The sequence below is a fragment of the Pollicipes pollicipes genome, unplaced genomic scaffold (genome assembly GCF_011947565.3).
Source record: "Pollicipes pollicipes isolate AB1234 unplaced genomic scaffold, Ppol_2.1 Scaffold_6686;HRSCAF=7923_pilon_pilon_pilon, whole genome shotgun sequence".
Classification (NCBI taxonomy): Eukaryota; Metazoa; Arthropoda; class Thecostraca; order Pollicipedomorpha; family Pollicipedidae; genus Pollicipes; species Pollicipes pollicipes.
Genome location: NW_023596921.1, coordinates 7,600,571 through 7,613,918, shown reverse-complemented (window position 1 = coordinate 7,613,918; position 13,348 = coordinate 7,600,571). Strand labels below are relative to the sequence as shown.

General features: G+C 55.4%; 1 pseudogene; it reads left to right on the top strand.

Moving 5' to 3' along the window:
- Positions 1–438: 438 nt before the first annotated feature.
- LOC119107391 (diuretic hormone class 2-like) lies at positions 439–9,012 on the top strand (annotated as a pseudogene).
- Positions 9,013–13,348: the final 4,336 nt, after the last annotated feature.

The window sequence follows — 13,348 nt, the reverse complement described above, 5'->3', positions numbered from 1 at the left end:
AAGCACGCAATTTCAGCATACCTGCGCATCAAAAAGCTTCCAATTTGTAAGCTAGTCGACAGCTTAATTCCTCCTATCACTGCTTGGTAGAGCACGCGATACTCTGCGACTGAGATTCCCCCCACTATACTTTCTTGAGCCGTGCGATTCAACAACAGGCCGCAGTCTCCCTGTCACTTCGCCTTCACGTTAACGTCACGTTATACTGGCCATATCACACGCTCAAGTCGGACTCCAGACAACAAAAACCCCTGAACGAATGCCTCCGGCCGGTGATCGCTGCGCATTAATTAAATGCCTTCGGTTGCGTAAACGCCGGGCCGTGCCGTGATTGGCTGTCGGTTGCTGGCCGGCGGCTGCCCATTGGTCGGCGGCGCGACGCGCGAAATTGAATATAAGACGACCTGAAAAAGCAATCGGCCTCTCAGTTCACGGTGCGGTTCGAAGCCGAACACGTCTGGAGCGCTGCGCCTTCCAGCTTCCTGGAAAGCTCCCAGCTGGTCACCGTCTCCACCACCAGGTGAGCGGCGGTCTACGGTGTCGCTGGGTCTAGTCAGTGATCCTGGGATCACACTCAGCCTTCCGGCTGTGCGTTCAGACCGTCCACCGCGGTCCACTAGTGGACGGTGTCCACTGTGGAGCCAGACACGGTCCACTGCGGAGCCAGACACGGTCCACTGCGGAGCCAGACACGGTTCAGTGGACCGCGTCTCTCCACAGCGCCCTGAGAAACTTGATCTCAGTTTTGTGTGGTGCGTGGTTTATGGCTACGGTCTGGCGGGGTTCATGAAGCACACGTTCTTTAGGATGCCGCCGCTCATATTACGTGTTCGTCCCCCATAGAACACGTCACGGTAGCCTGAACAATCACAACGGTACGCAGTCTATGTTGAATTCTATGGGCTGGTGGGGTCATGAAGGGCTATGTTCGCCATGGCGCGTGGCATTGCACTTTGTGCAGTACGGATCTGTCGCTACATGCATAAGTTTTGCTGCTCTTAGTGCACGGTGATGAAAGAAGCATGTGCTAGGGTGTCCGTATTGTTTTAAGAACTAGGAATAAGCACACACATAACAGCTCGATCAACAGGGAATAACTTTTATGTAAAGGCATTCGTTATAGCTTTCACAAAGCTGATTATACTTGGACCTGCACGATGTAAAGCTAGAAGTCTTCAGAGACTGCTGATGAAGCTGGTGAATCCTTGAATCATTCCGTCGCACAGTTCAAGCGTAGTCAGGACTGTTCTTGCTTCCCTCATAAGTCACTTTTGAGCTTCAGCGAGTAAAAAAGCTCTGGGAATTGCTTGTTGGTTACTAACATCCGTTTTTCGCTTCTATTTGGTGCACGCATGCCTAAGACATTCAGCCAATTGCATCAATCACCGCCCTTACACATATCCTCTGCCATTCAGTGGCGCTTCCACGCTACACTCGGCGATCTCGGCAGCGTCGCCATGGCCCTGGACGCTCCCGACGCCAAGACCACATGGCCCTGGACGCTCCCGACGCCAAGACCACATGGCTCTGCGCGCTCCCGGGGCCGGGACCACATGGCTCTGCGCGCTCCCGGGGCCGGGACCACATAGCTTTGTGCGCTCCCGGGGCCAGGACCACATGGCTCTGTGCGCTCCCGGGGCCGGGACCACATGGCTCTGTGCGCTCCCGGGGCCGGGACCACATGGCTCTGCGCGCACCCGGGGCCGGGACCACATGGCTCTGCGCGCTCCCGGGGCCGGGACCACATGGCTTTGTGCGCTCCCGGGGCCGGGACCACATGGCTTTGTGCGCTCCCGGGGCCGGGACCACGTGGCTCTGCGCGCTCCCGGGGCCGGGACCACACGCCACCGGGGGTCACGCTCCTGCGTGGCCTGGACGCGTGACCCCTGGCCGCTATGACATCACGCTGGACGCCGGACCGTCTGCGGCGAGCGCGTGACTCGAGACACGCACCCCGGCTGGTGACAGGCTGCCGCCGCCGCACCGCCGCCGCCACAGGCACAGTGGCTGGTAAACACAGGGCGCTCGTCGTAGAGCACTTCCGCTGGAGTCGGCGCGGGCCACGGCACACGTCGCGACAGAAAACATGCCCCCGCTCGCGCGCATGGGAACGGCCGGCTGGTCTGTTTTGTGCCGCCCTTTTTGTCACTAAGACGATGGGATCGGTGATGTCAGCCGGGCAGTGAGCCGAGTTTGATAGGGCAGCGGCTGGCCAGCGGCTTATGGCCCACCACTTCTTGCGAGGCTGATCTAATGTGGAAATGGGAGCCAGGAATATATCATTGCCGACAATGTACCTGGCTTGTCACTCGTGAACACTGAATGATCAAGCAAAGTACTTTGTGTACGTTGTGTTCCATCCCATCTTTACTCCGCATGGCTTTCAGTTTGCTGCTGCACACAAGCCACACCGAAACATTATTTCCAGCTAATGATGTTTCTCGCTTCGCAGCACAGCTTGACAGCAAAGCATAAAGTATGTTGTACGTTTTGAACGGAGACCAGACGTTATCAAGCATGTTATGGGAGCTACATGCAGATGCCTTTGTCATTTATGCCCGTTTTATATTTAGATCTGGCCTTAGCGTCTGGACGTGCGTGAATGATAGCTCTGTGGCCACATTGGAAGATATAAACGGCAGCACTTCGTACCGGACGATATACTGGAATGGGCTTTAGAATGGCACGCAACGTTTTTAAATATAATGCTGGATGCTTTGCATCGCCGTAAGTAACTCTCGCTTTTGAATCTTCAACGAAAATTTAGATGCGTGCAGATGGTTAATTCGTCGTGCTTGCCACCCAAATGTTCTTTTGTTGCCGGCTTTCGCTTTGTGGAATATTTCTGCTTCCACTCATGACTAAAAATGCTTGCAACACTCTACGCTTAAAACATGCTTTGATCTAGCCTTGCCTTGGTGCTGTAGTTAATTGTACACAAGCTTCTCACTATTTTAGATAATATCAGATAACAAAGCAGTCATTTTCATACATCACACAGCTCAAAACCTGAATCAAGTATTTATCCACAAGAAGCAAACGATTCCATCATGCGTAAGCACGACTGAAGAAGGCAATCTCCAGTCATTTCACCACGTGTAACATCCTCCCGCCCCCGTCCCCCTTCCCCCGTCCCCGCAGTGAGATCAGGCGTACTCTGACCCGGCGTGACCCGGCGTGACCGAGTCCAAAGCAGGCAGCGTGACCTCCATCTGCCGGTATGAGCGCCCGGAGACCGCCACCCGCCCCCGCCGCCGCCGTCGCAGCTCGACATGCAAATCCATGTCGTCTCGGACGCCCGACCGGCCGCCGGCGGACGGGGACCCGGCAGGCCGAAATCTCTTCCAGATGCGAGAGGAAAGCGCCCGCCGACGGCGCGGCTGGCGCACCGACGGCCCCTGCAGTGCGGTATACGACCGTCCGTGGTCGTAAACGGAGGGCGGCGCACTGGCGCCGGAGCCACCGCACGTCAGGGGGACAGAATACGCCGCCGCCGACCGTCCAACAACGGGCGGCGATGTTAAGCAGCGCCTGTTTCCACCCGGCTGCCGCCAGGCTGGCCCACTGTGGTCAGCTCTGGGGGCAAGTGGCATCAGAGCGAGGGGAATGCCCTTAAAAAGATCGCACTGGATCGTGTAAGGAAGAATTCGAATGGAGTCGGGGCTGTGCTATTTATCGCGGAATGCGGCTGTAAGTCTGGTGTTACCGAGTTCAGACACGTTGCAACAGGAAAGAAATATTCCGCGTGTGGGTGGGCCCAACCTCCCATCACCAAAGGTTGATAATTTTTGACGAAAAAAGGTGGACCATCCCACTTTATTACTTTGCCCATGAATTGCGTCCAGGGCTTTCTAACGGTTGCGTAAGATTCATTTGATGAGAGTTCAGTGGCCGCACCATATCATGCCGTAATAAAACCACTTCCCTCCAACATCGGGAGCTCACTCTTAGCTGATGAAAGGAACTTTTCTGAAGGTCGGTTTGGTTCTGGAGAGAGTTTGAGCCATGCCTGAGATATTGATAAGGCAGGCCAGGAGAAGCTCTGTTAAATGCATGAGAGCTGGCCAGGTCACGTAGTCCCCCTATCAGCGGTCGCGTCTGGCGGTGATTCGAGGATCGCCGCGCTCGACCGCACCACCCGGCCTCAGGACATTTTGAAGCACCGTTTCAATGCGGCAGAACTGAATGCCCCTTGGCGAGGAGAGGAAAAGAGGGAGAGAGAGGGTCGTTGAGTCAAAGCGGAGTGCTTTGGCGTGGTCAGCAGCGCTAATTATCCGTACAGGAAAGGCTGTAGAGCTCTCCGAGGGTTTTCGCCTCGCGTGGCTCTAAGTCGGACGGGTATCGCTTTAGCTGTCTTGCAGTGCATATCTACACTGGTGTCGCGGGATTTCGGTGTTACAATATACACGAGGGGGCCACGGCGACCTGCTGGCGTCAGTGAGCCGTTTTCCGGAGCTTGTCAGGGTCTCAGTCACCCGTACGTTTGAGGCTGCCCGGGGTTTGGAATCTTGCCGACCGGATCTGGCTCCAGCGGTCCTTATGACGACGCTAAACCTCTAACCTCACTCAAAAGACTGCAAGGCAGATGCAACTAGAGATGGAGCTGGGGCGGTGATGATGGAGACAAGCTCTTCTACAGTGGAATCGAAATAAAAATGCATCGAGTAAAGGCTTGACTAAAGTTTTTCTTTCTCCCCCTCCCCCACTTCCGAAATCACCCATCTGCCCCCTGCGGTCCTCAATTAATTAACAGAAGTGCTAATATATTTGTCGAGACTGCTGCTGCCGAAGACATCCAAGGGTGCATTTCAACATTATAGCGGGGTGGAACCAATGTTGCGATTTGCTTTCGAGTAGAACTTCTAAAACAGCGTACCAATTCTTCACGTTATCGACTGATTCATGAGCAGCTCCTCAGCTCGTAAGTTTTGACAACCATACATTATGCATCACTGTGCGCCTGTGTAGGCGGGCCCGTCAAGCCTGCTCATGACGCCGGCGATGCATTGTATTGCTGCATACTAATTATTCGTTTGCAAACATGACCTTATGATGTTGGCATATAGTGCCGTCGACGACAAAACGTTAATGATCTTCAGGAACGGAAGCATTTGTCCAAAGCCATGACCCAACGTGATGGGGTCCACATAATTATAAAGAAGTCTATTTGCAGCTCAGGCAAACATAGCAGAGCGCTAAGGCACCTGGCATGTGGAAACTCAGCGGCAGGGCTCATACCTGCTCATGGCACAAGGTGCTGCAGGCTTAATGCGCTCGTAAGGCTGTAGGAGCGGATTACGTCGTTAATAGACTCACAAAACTTCCACTTCCCACCACGGTACGGTACACTCATTGGCAGAATCTAATCTCTTCCATACCTCGACGCATCTTACATAAACTCTGTGCATACACTAAGGCTTTGTATTGGCTCTCAGCCTGCTTAGACCTTCCCTTCAAGAAACAAGATGGCGTAGGTGCGGGAAATACGATCCCTCGCCGCGGCCCCACTGACATACTACCCACCAACCGTCATACCTTGTCGTTTGTCACTGCATAGTTATGGCTCTGTCACGGTCCAATATATCGGCAGATTAATGAATCCTGAACGGCCGGCCGACAGGCCCGTCGCAACCGACGATCTGTCAGCGGGAGGAGGCGGCGGCCGCGGCGGGTTTCCGGCGCCCAGCGGCTCCTCGAGCGAACGTGCCGGCGCCGAGCGCTGACCGATACAAACCGGCCGATAAATGAACCGTCCACAAACGAGAAGGCTTAACGTCCACCAAAGACAGCCGAATCTTCTGCGATACATTTTCACAGAAGTCTAATGTTTTGTGAGACAAATGATATCAAGCGTTCGAGGAAGAACATAAAGCAGGATAGTTATTATGTTTATTGCTACTTCAGACTTCAATGCTCGTCTCTCTCGTTGTGAACTGTTCCGAATGAGAACTCCGATCTAGGCCCCTCCAAGTGGTGACCTGCTGACCAGCGTGTTCCGTTCCAGAGCACTATTCCGACCTAGGTCCCTCCAAGTGGTGACCTGCTGACCAGCGTGCTCCGTTCCAGAGCACTATTCCGATCTAGGTCCCTCCAAATGGTGACCTGTTGACCGGCGTGTTCCGTTCCAGAACCATGTTCCGATCTAGGTCCCTCCAACTGGTGACCTGCTGACCAGCGTGTTCCGTTCCAGAGCCATGTTCCGATCTCCCCTCATCTCCGGCGGCTCGTCCGTCTGGCTGGCCGCCCTCCTGCTCTGCACTCTCACTCTCTGCGCCTCCGCCAACATCCACGTCGACAACGATGAGCCCATGGACAGGTACGGCAGGCTGTTTCTGCTATTGGTGTCTTGCTTACTGCACTTCACCTTGTTCCCCTTCCTTCTATGCAACCTGCCACCCTGCAACACTGTAGCTATGTAAAGGGCACTAAAGCGACGTTCTGATGATCCGATTATGGCGCTTGGCATCTCTTTACGGGCCATAGCTCTCCTAATGTTCGCCGTAGCACCCTCTGAAGGCCCCATCGGTTCCCGAGGCGAGCGCCCGATCAGCTGATGCGGCACGTGACCTATCCCGCAGCCGCGCGCCCATCCGCCTGACGAATGGGAGCCATCCTCGCCCGTCCCACGTGACCGGCCGGCCGACCGTGGCCCCGGCCCTCACGCCCCGAGGGCGCGGGCCGGCCGTCCACCGCCAGAGCGCGCTGCGGCTCATCCCGACGGCTATCTGTGCGGTCGTGGCGACAGGATCAGGGTCCCTTCAAGGGTTGTGCCGAAAGCAGGCCAGGACAGGGTCAAGCCCGCTTCAGTAAGCCCGGTGGGGCTGCCTGCCTGGCCGCGCAGGCGGGCGGCCTCCGAAAACCAGAGCCAGGCACGACGACCGATCTCCGATCCCATCCGATCCGATCCCGCCATCCTGGGATGGGCATATGGAGGCCGTTTGCGGCGCGCTGCCGCCGACTGTGACGCGACGTTGGGTTTAATTGACAACGGCCGGATGGGGTGGGAACGACACCACTCGGCGACGCTTTGTGTAGATTTCCATGCTGAGCGGCGGCCGTTTGCCAGCTTAGAGTCGTCAGAGGCTGGATATGGACTCAAACGCCGAGAGCGGCGCGCGGCGGAAATTGAATTGGGTCGGTCGGTGGGGGCGCAGCTGGCATTGCTGGACGTGTCATTTACGGCTTCGGCCCGGCCACGCTGGTGCGGCGTTTACAGTTGATGGTAACGCCACGGACGTGCGTGGGACGGGGCCCGAGTATCGCCCACGCCAACAGCTGGCTTGTCTGTTGGTTCCGTTACACGCTCAGGCCTGGAGTTACTAACACTCAGGATCGCACAGACGCTTAAAAAAAACAGCGATAGTTGTGCAGGGTCTCAGGGTCAGGGGTCAGGGCCAGTTGTGCAAACTATTTCATGTTTCTGCTTCAAATGCATCCCACACGGAGGTCAAACGGCAGATTTCTACGTAACGCTGGCAGGCCGTGGCCTACCCAGCTTCTCTGTTCCCGCTTCCGTGCCGACGCACGCCTCCGTACGCCTCGGGCGGGCGCAGGACGAGCCCAAGTCCTGCTGCCGTTCTCGTCAGCGTCTCACACAACGTCCGCCCGTTTCAGAAAGCCGTGGATGGACGGGCTGGACCGGAGTCTTCCCCAACGACCCCTACATGAACGAGTTTATCAACCGACTGCGGGCCCTCAAGGAGGCTGAGGACATCGGCATCGCACAGTATGAACCAGATAGCTTTTTCCAGTATCATGTGCTCACATTTCACCGTCCACTGCGATGTCGGTCGATGCCAGTGACCCAGGGTAGATCCGCCGGCTCCCGCCTGAGGTCTGTGTGGCTTTGTTGGCGCCCGCGCGAGACGCAGACCGACGCGGGTGACGCAAGCGTCGGCAGTGGACGGTGACCGCCACGACGCCAGCAGTCGCGCACGTCAAGGATTGGCAAGGCTTTCTGCCCGCCCATCGCCGGGACGGCAACGGAAACCCCAGCACCATCGAAAACGATGCGCACCTTATATTTGGGCCTTTGATTGGGCACAGACATTGCAAAAAATTTTCAGCCAGCTGACTTGACCGCTCTCATTTTACTGATGCTCCGCGGGCACCTGCTAGTAGTGATTGACCGTCCCTAATTACACAGCACGTCTACGGGGAAACGCACTCAGCAGTTATGTGTAGGCCGTTTCCTACATACGACCGAATTCGCATTCTAATATGCTCTCCTCCTCAAACTGTCGTTGGAATCATTACGGTTTCCTTCAGTTGACCCGATGCCCATCACAGCCAGTCGTTGGCCTCGCCCCGGGCCGCTGCGCCTGACAGTGCCTGAGTCGCGACCCGTCACCCCTGCGCCCTCCGTCGGCAGGAAGCGTGGCCTGGACTTCGGCCTGGGTCGCGGCTTCTCCGGCAGCCAGGCGGCCAAGCACCTGATGGGCCTGGCGGCCGCCAGCTACGCCGGTGGCCCCGGCCGGCGACGGCGGTCGTCGGCGCCGCTGGCCCGAGCTCCACTAGACCGCCCGCCGCCGCCGCCGCCGCCGCCGTCGTCCGCCGTGCCCTCTCAGTGTGTAGCAATAGCGTGCGCCCGCCCCGCCCCCTCCACCCGCCCACCCCCGCCCCCGCCCCCGCCCGAGGCTGCGTGGCGAGGGACGGCCGCTCGGTCATCATGTAGAGGGGCCGGGAGTGGGGCGTCCGCTCCCGCCCGCCGTCCCCGCCCGTGCTGTTACCCTCCTCCGGTGCCACGCAGCACCGCCGCGCCGCAAGCCCCGGCGGGCACGCCCGGTCTTGCCGTCGGCCGTGCTGCAGCCGTGCTGTCGGCCGTGGCTGAAGGCTGTGCCGTCGGCCGTGCTGAAGCCGTGCTTGTCGGCCATGCTGAAGCCGTGCTGTCGGCCATGCTGAAGCCGTGCTGTCGGCCTTGCTGGAGCTGTGTCCGTCAGCCGTGCTGATGCTGTCGGCCATGCTGAAGCCGTGCTGTCGGCCATGCTGAAGCCTCGCTGTCGGCCATGCTGAAGCCGTGCTGTCGGCCGTGCTGGGGCCGTGCCGTCGGCCATGCTGCAGCCGTGCTGTCGGCCATGCTGGAGCTGTGCCGTCGGCCGTGCTAGCGGGCGTAGTGGAGCCGCGTTGGCGGCCGTGGTATGTGTATGGTGGCGGTGCGGTACGGACCTGCCCTCGCCCTCTCAGTAGCGGCGGCTCATAACGAGTCCTGCGCCGTTTGACCAGGCTGTGGGACGGGGGTCATTTCAAGGTCACGGGGTGCGAGCGTTCGTAGAATGTGAACAAAGTCATCTGCAACTCTTGTAAAGTCTACTTGCCTGACCTCAGCTAATCAGTCGGGCCAGCGGTACGCAAGATCGGTCAAGGTCACGGGCCGCGCAAGGCCATGCCAAGTTCATGTACCACAACAGGTCACGAAACCGAAGGCTGCGGGGCCTGGCGCTGGGCCAGTAGGGTCGCGTCCGGTGCGAGGGCGAGGCTGGTGAGAGCAGGGACCGGGCAATGGCTCTCCCATTCATCTGTGCTTGCCTCATTTTGATTTCCTGTGGCGACGTCCCGTTAACGCTTTCTTTAAATAAACTTATTTTTGTCGGTGCCGTGTTTGGTGGTGGGATTGGTTCACCAGCACTGCGAGGATTGAGGTGATGGCCTATGGTAAAGCCAAGTCTCCAAATGTGTTGGTGCAAGTTATCTAAAGCAATAACTACAAAAATGAGCTGGACTGGTGTCATGATTTAAGCCGTCGAACGCTGGCACTTGCCCTCAAGGAAATTCCACGCATTTGTATGGGGGTTTGAAGTGAAAAAAGCCACTTGAAGATCATTCAGCCCAGTTTACAGCCCCGCCCTTTTTAAGAACTAACCCCTGTAGTTCCTGCGCTTCACGTCCGCAAAGATGTGTAGACTATTTCATGCCGACTATTTCAAGATCTTAGGCATTCATGACACGATAAGAACGTCATTCAAATCCTGCCAACCCGTTGACGAAGATCATTAAAGGCATAATTTCTATTGGCTTATATTTAGCGTTCCCGAATGGGATTTCCAGATATAACGGCCATTAACTGGCTCCAATTAATGTTGTGTGAGGTACAATGATGCAATCAAACAATGACGCGATGAGGAACATATTTACTAAATAGAGAAATTGTGTTGTCTAGAGCAGTCGTTTCCCTTCAAAGTATACCAATAGTTACAAATGAGTTTGTTGCACCATATTTGATGCTTGCTTCGATGTCTTCAAATGTGAAACATTCTCTTTAGGAAGGGGTTTTGGTCGGCTGGGCTCTACCAGAAATGCGAGGTAACCGGACCAAGTTGCATCGGCAGGGTTTACCATGTCGGTTTGCCACGGGCTAAACCAGTCGAAAGTAGGCTAACCAGTATTTGTAAGTTGAGGCCCAACTTAAAGCAGCGGTCTGTCATCTGTCCTGAAAGGTTGCCGCAATATTCGAGTTTCACATCAACACTGTCGGTCACCCAACACATCACACGTCCCATATATCTTCCTCGCGCCATCCATCTGGGACGAAAAACTCCCAGCCGAGATTGGCTGAAAATTGTATATCACGGATGCGCGCCATCGCAGACCGGATTACCGACGGCGCAAAAACGGGAATTCAAAGTGAAACAGACCAGGATCTCAACAGGGTCTCAACCTTTAGGAGACTTAACGGCACAGAGACAACACCTAAAGATATGCATGCGAGGCAGTGGAGCGTTGCCCGGAATAGGGTTGTCAGTTGGCTAGCATCAGCTGGTTGTGCGTACGGTGAGCACTAACCGTGACGTCAATGCCACCATCACGACCCGACGCATCAAGTTTGACCTTAAAGACGATGCCCTACACCCACTCTTTAATTTCCGCCGTTGCTTTCTGGCACTGCTTCCGTCATTGCCTGTTGCGACGCAGAAGGCATTCACTTCATTAAAGCCGTGACTGCCGCATACAGTGACGCTTTTATTACGGCCCTGTAGCACGCATGCTAACACACTATTCTGGAAAAGCTATTTTTACAATGCGCGCATTGAGATGCCAAAGAATGGAAGACAAATGACCAACGCAATTGTCACACTGCACGTTACCAGTGGCATACACCTGGAGGCCTAAGGCACCGACAAGCACATGTCTGTTAAAGTGAAGCCTCCCCGAATTCAAGCATATGCTTCAAGCAAATCCAGCCGGCGTCCACCCAACGTGTCCTATCAACGGCGCGGCCCTGCTGGAGATCATCGTGGATGCTCCAGACCACCATCCACGCAGGCCCTGCCGGTCGTCTCGCGAGATGCGCATCGTATAATCGAACATGGCGAGCGCGGAGACGCCCTTGTTTTCCCCCAGTAGGCCAGGCCCGTAGCCGGGGGAGTGCTAGGGGTAACCCCGGAGCGCCCTCGGTGTTTCAGCAGCTCCCCACCCCACACCTCGTTTTGGAGCACTCCTTGCACTTCAGACGTAAGTGTTTTCAAAATGTCACCCGGAAAGTATTGCCAATACAAAACAGAAGAGCACAACATACATAGATTAAATAACACGCAACCATATTTTCCTCGGAAAAATGTTTTCGAGCTTCAATTAGGCTCAGGCCTACAAGGACGGCTTTGTCTATAAGATAGCGAGGCTGAGTACCTCTATGAGCGCGTTCGTCCCACATTCACGTAGTGACAGGCGGAAGCGAGTTGACGTCATCCCTGAAGGCTGGTGGGGCGGTATCACCTCTGTCGCCATGCATTACGTTCTGTTCATAGGAGGTCCTTTCCAGACGGTGTTAAACACCACCTCTCAATATTGACTACCACAATCAAATGCAAGCAGCTGAGATGTAAGCTGATTGCAGCACCAGCATCTCAGCCACATCCGTGTCTGAGCCACAGGTCCCAACAGACAGCTGAAATGTAGGCTGACGGCAGCACCGGCACCTCAGCCACATCCGTGTCTGAGCCACAGGTCCCAACAGCCAGCTGGAATGTAAGCTGACGGCAGTGCTGGCACCCAGACGCAACTGTTCTGAGGCACAGGCCACAACAGCCATCATCCGCAATGGGGCGCCAGCTATGGGAGTGTCCTTTGCTGTGGTGGGAGGAGGTTACAGGCGTGGACATGGCCGAGAAAGGGTCGAGTTCAGAGGGCCGTACTTGATAACAACTAACGCCTACTGCTTTTGTTTTCGTTTTTTGTGTTTGAAATTGCTTGATTATGCTAGTTAAAAATTATATCATATCACATTAAATCATATCAGTCGCACTTATTGTGTTATACTTAAAGCCATTGCTTCATAGAATTTAAGTTATCATTACACAACTTCTGCAAACTCCACGAAGCACAGGCCAGCATCCGATGGGCTCAATCATTGGTGCTGGAGGCAGCGATCCGAGAAGAACCACTGCAAGCGTAGACGAGCGAGGCGCAATGAAAATCAGCGGTGCCGCCACCGGCGGCGTTGGTTCGCTCTATCCGAGTGGAGGATTTGGACAGTGAAAAGCCCAAGACCCAGGGCGAACAGTGAGCCCTTTGAAGATGCCCGCATCTTGCGGTGTGCGAGTGCAGCCATAGTCCGAGTTTTTTGTTCTACGGATTTGATGTTTGATGTTTATTCTCGATTATGGACATGGAGCGGTACATAATATGATGAATGGATTGCCACACAAGCGGAACGCTTAAATCTGAGCGCCCCTACCAACAATAACAAGATATGGTCATCGCCGCCAGGGAGCCCGCAACCCACCACCCACTCGTCCGATCTGTAAGCCGACACGGGTCAGGCGCCCGCCGCCGCTCCGGTTCACACACATACCCGTCCCGGGCCGGCGGCGGAAGCCCGGGCCGGCAACGCCACTTGGTGGCCCGTCTGCCCGCGCCCGCTAGGTTTTTTAGGCGAATCGTTTGGTCTAAGAGAGAAATGAGTGATTTTTTTAGCTATTTGCTGCCCAGTGCCATCTTGTAAACCGTAACCTCTGAGATAGATACTTAGTTGCCCATTGTGAGTGAGCCGAGAAATGTTTGGAATGATGCGATCTGTTTTATGAAACATTGAAATTCGGATTTCATGATAGCGAGGACAATTCAATACAAAGTGTTTAGGGCCCATATATGGATAGCCACATAAGCAAGAGGGACTAGGTGCTGTTGGATTTTGGATTCCGAACATGTGGGCATTAAGGTCTGACATTCCCAATCTCAGCCTAGTTTTAGAATGTTACCATGCTTGGATCAAAGCTGTGATACACCAGAGTCGCGGCCACCTTCCGTTTAAAGGAACGATAAGACTGGAAAGATGACACCTCAAGCGGGAGTTGGTTCCATCTCCTCGCTGTTGATGGATGTATAATTTTTGGTATGTTAAGGTTCTGTTCGG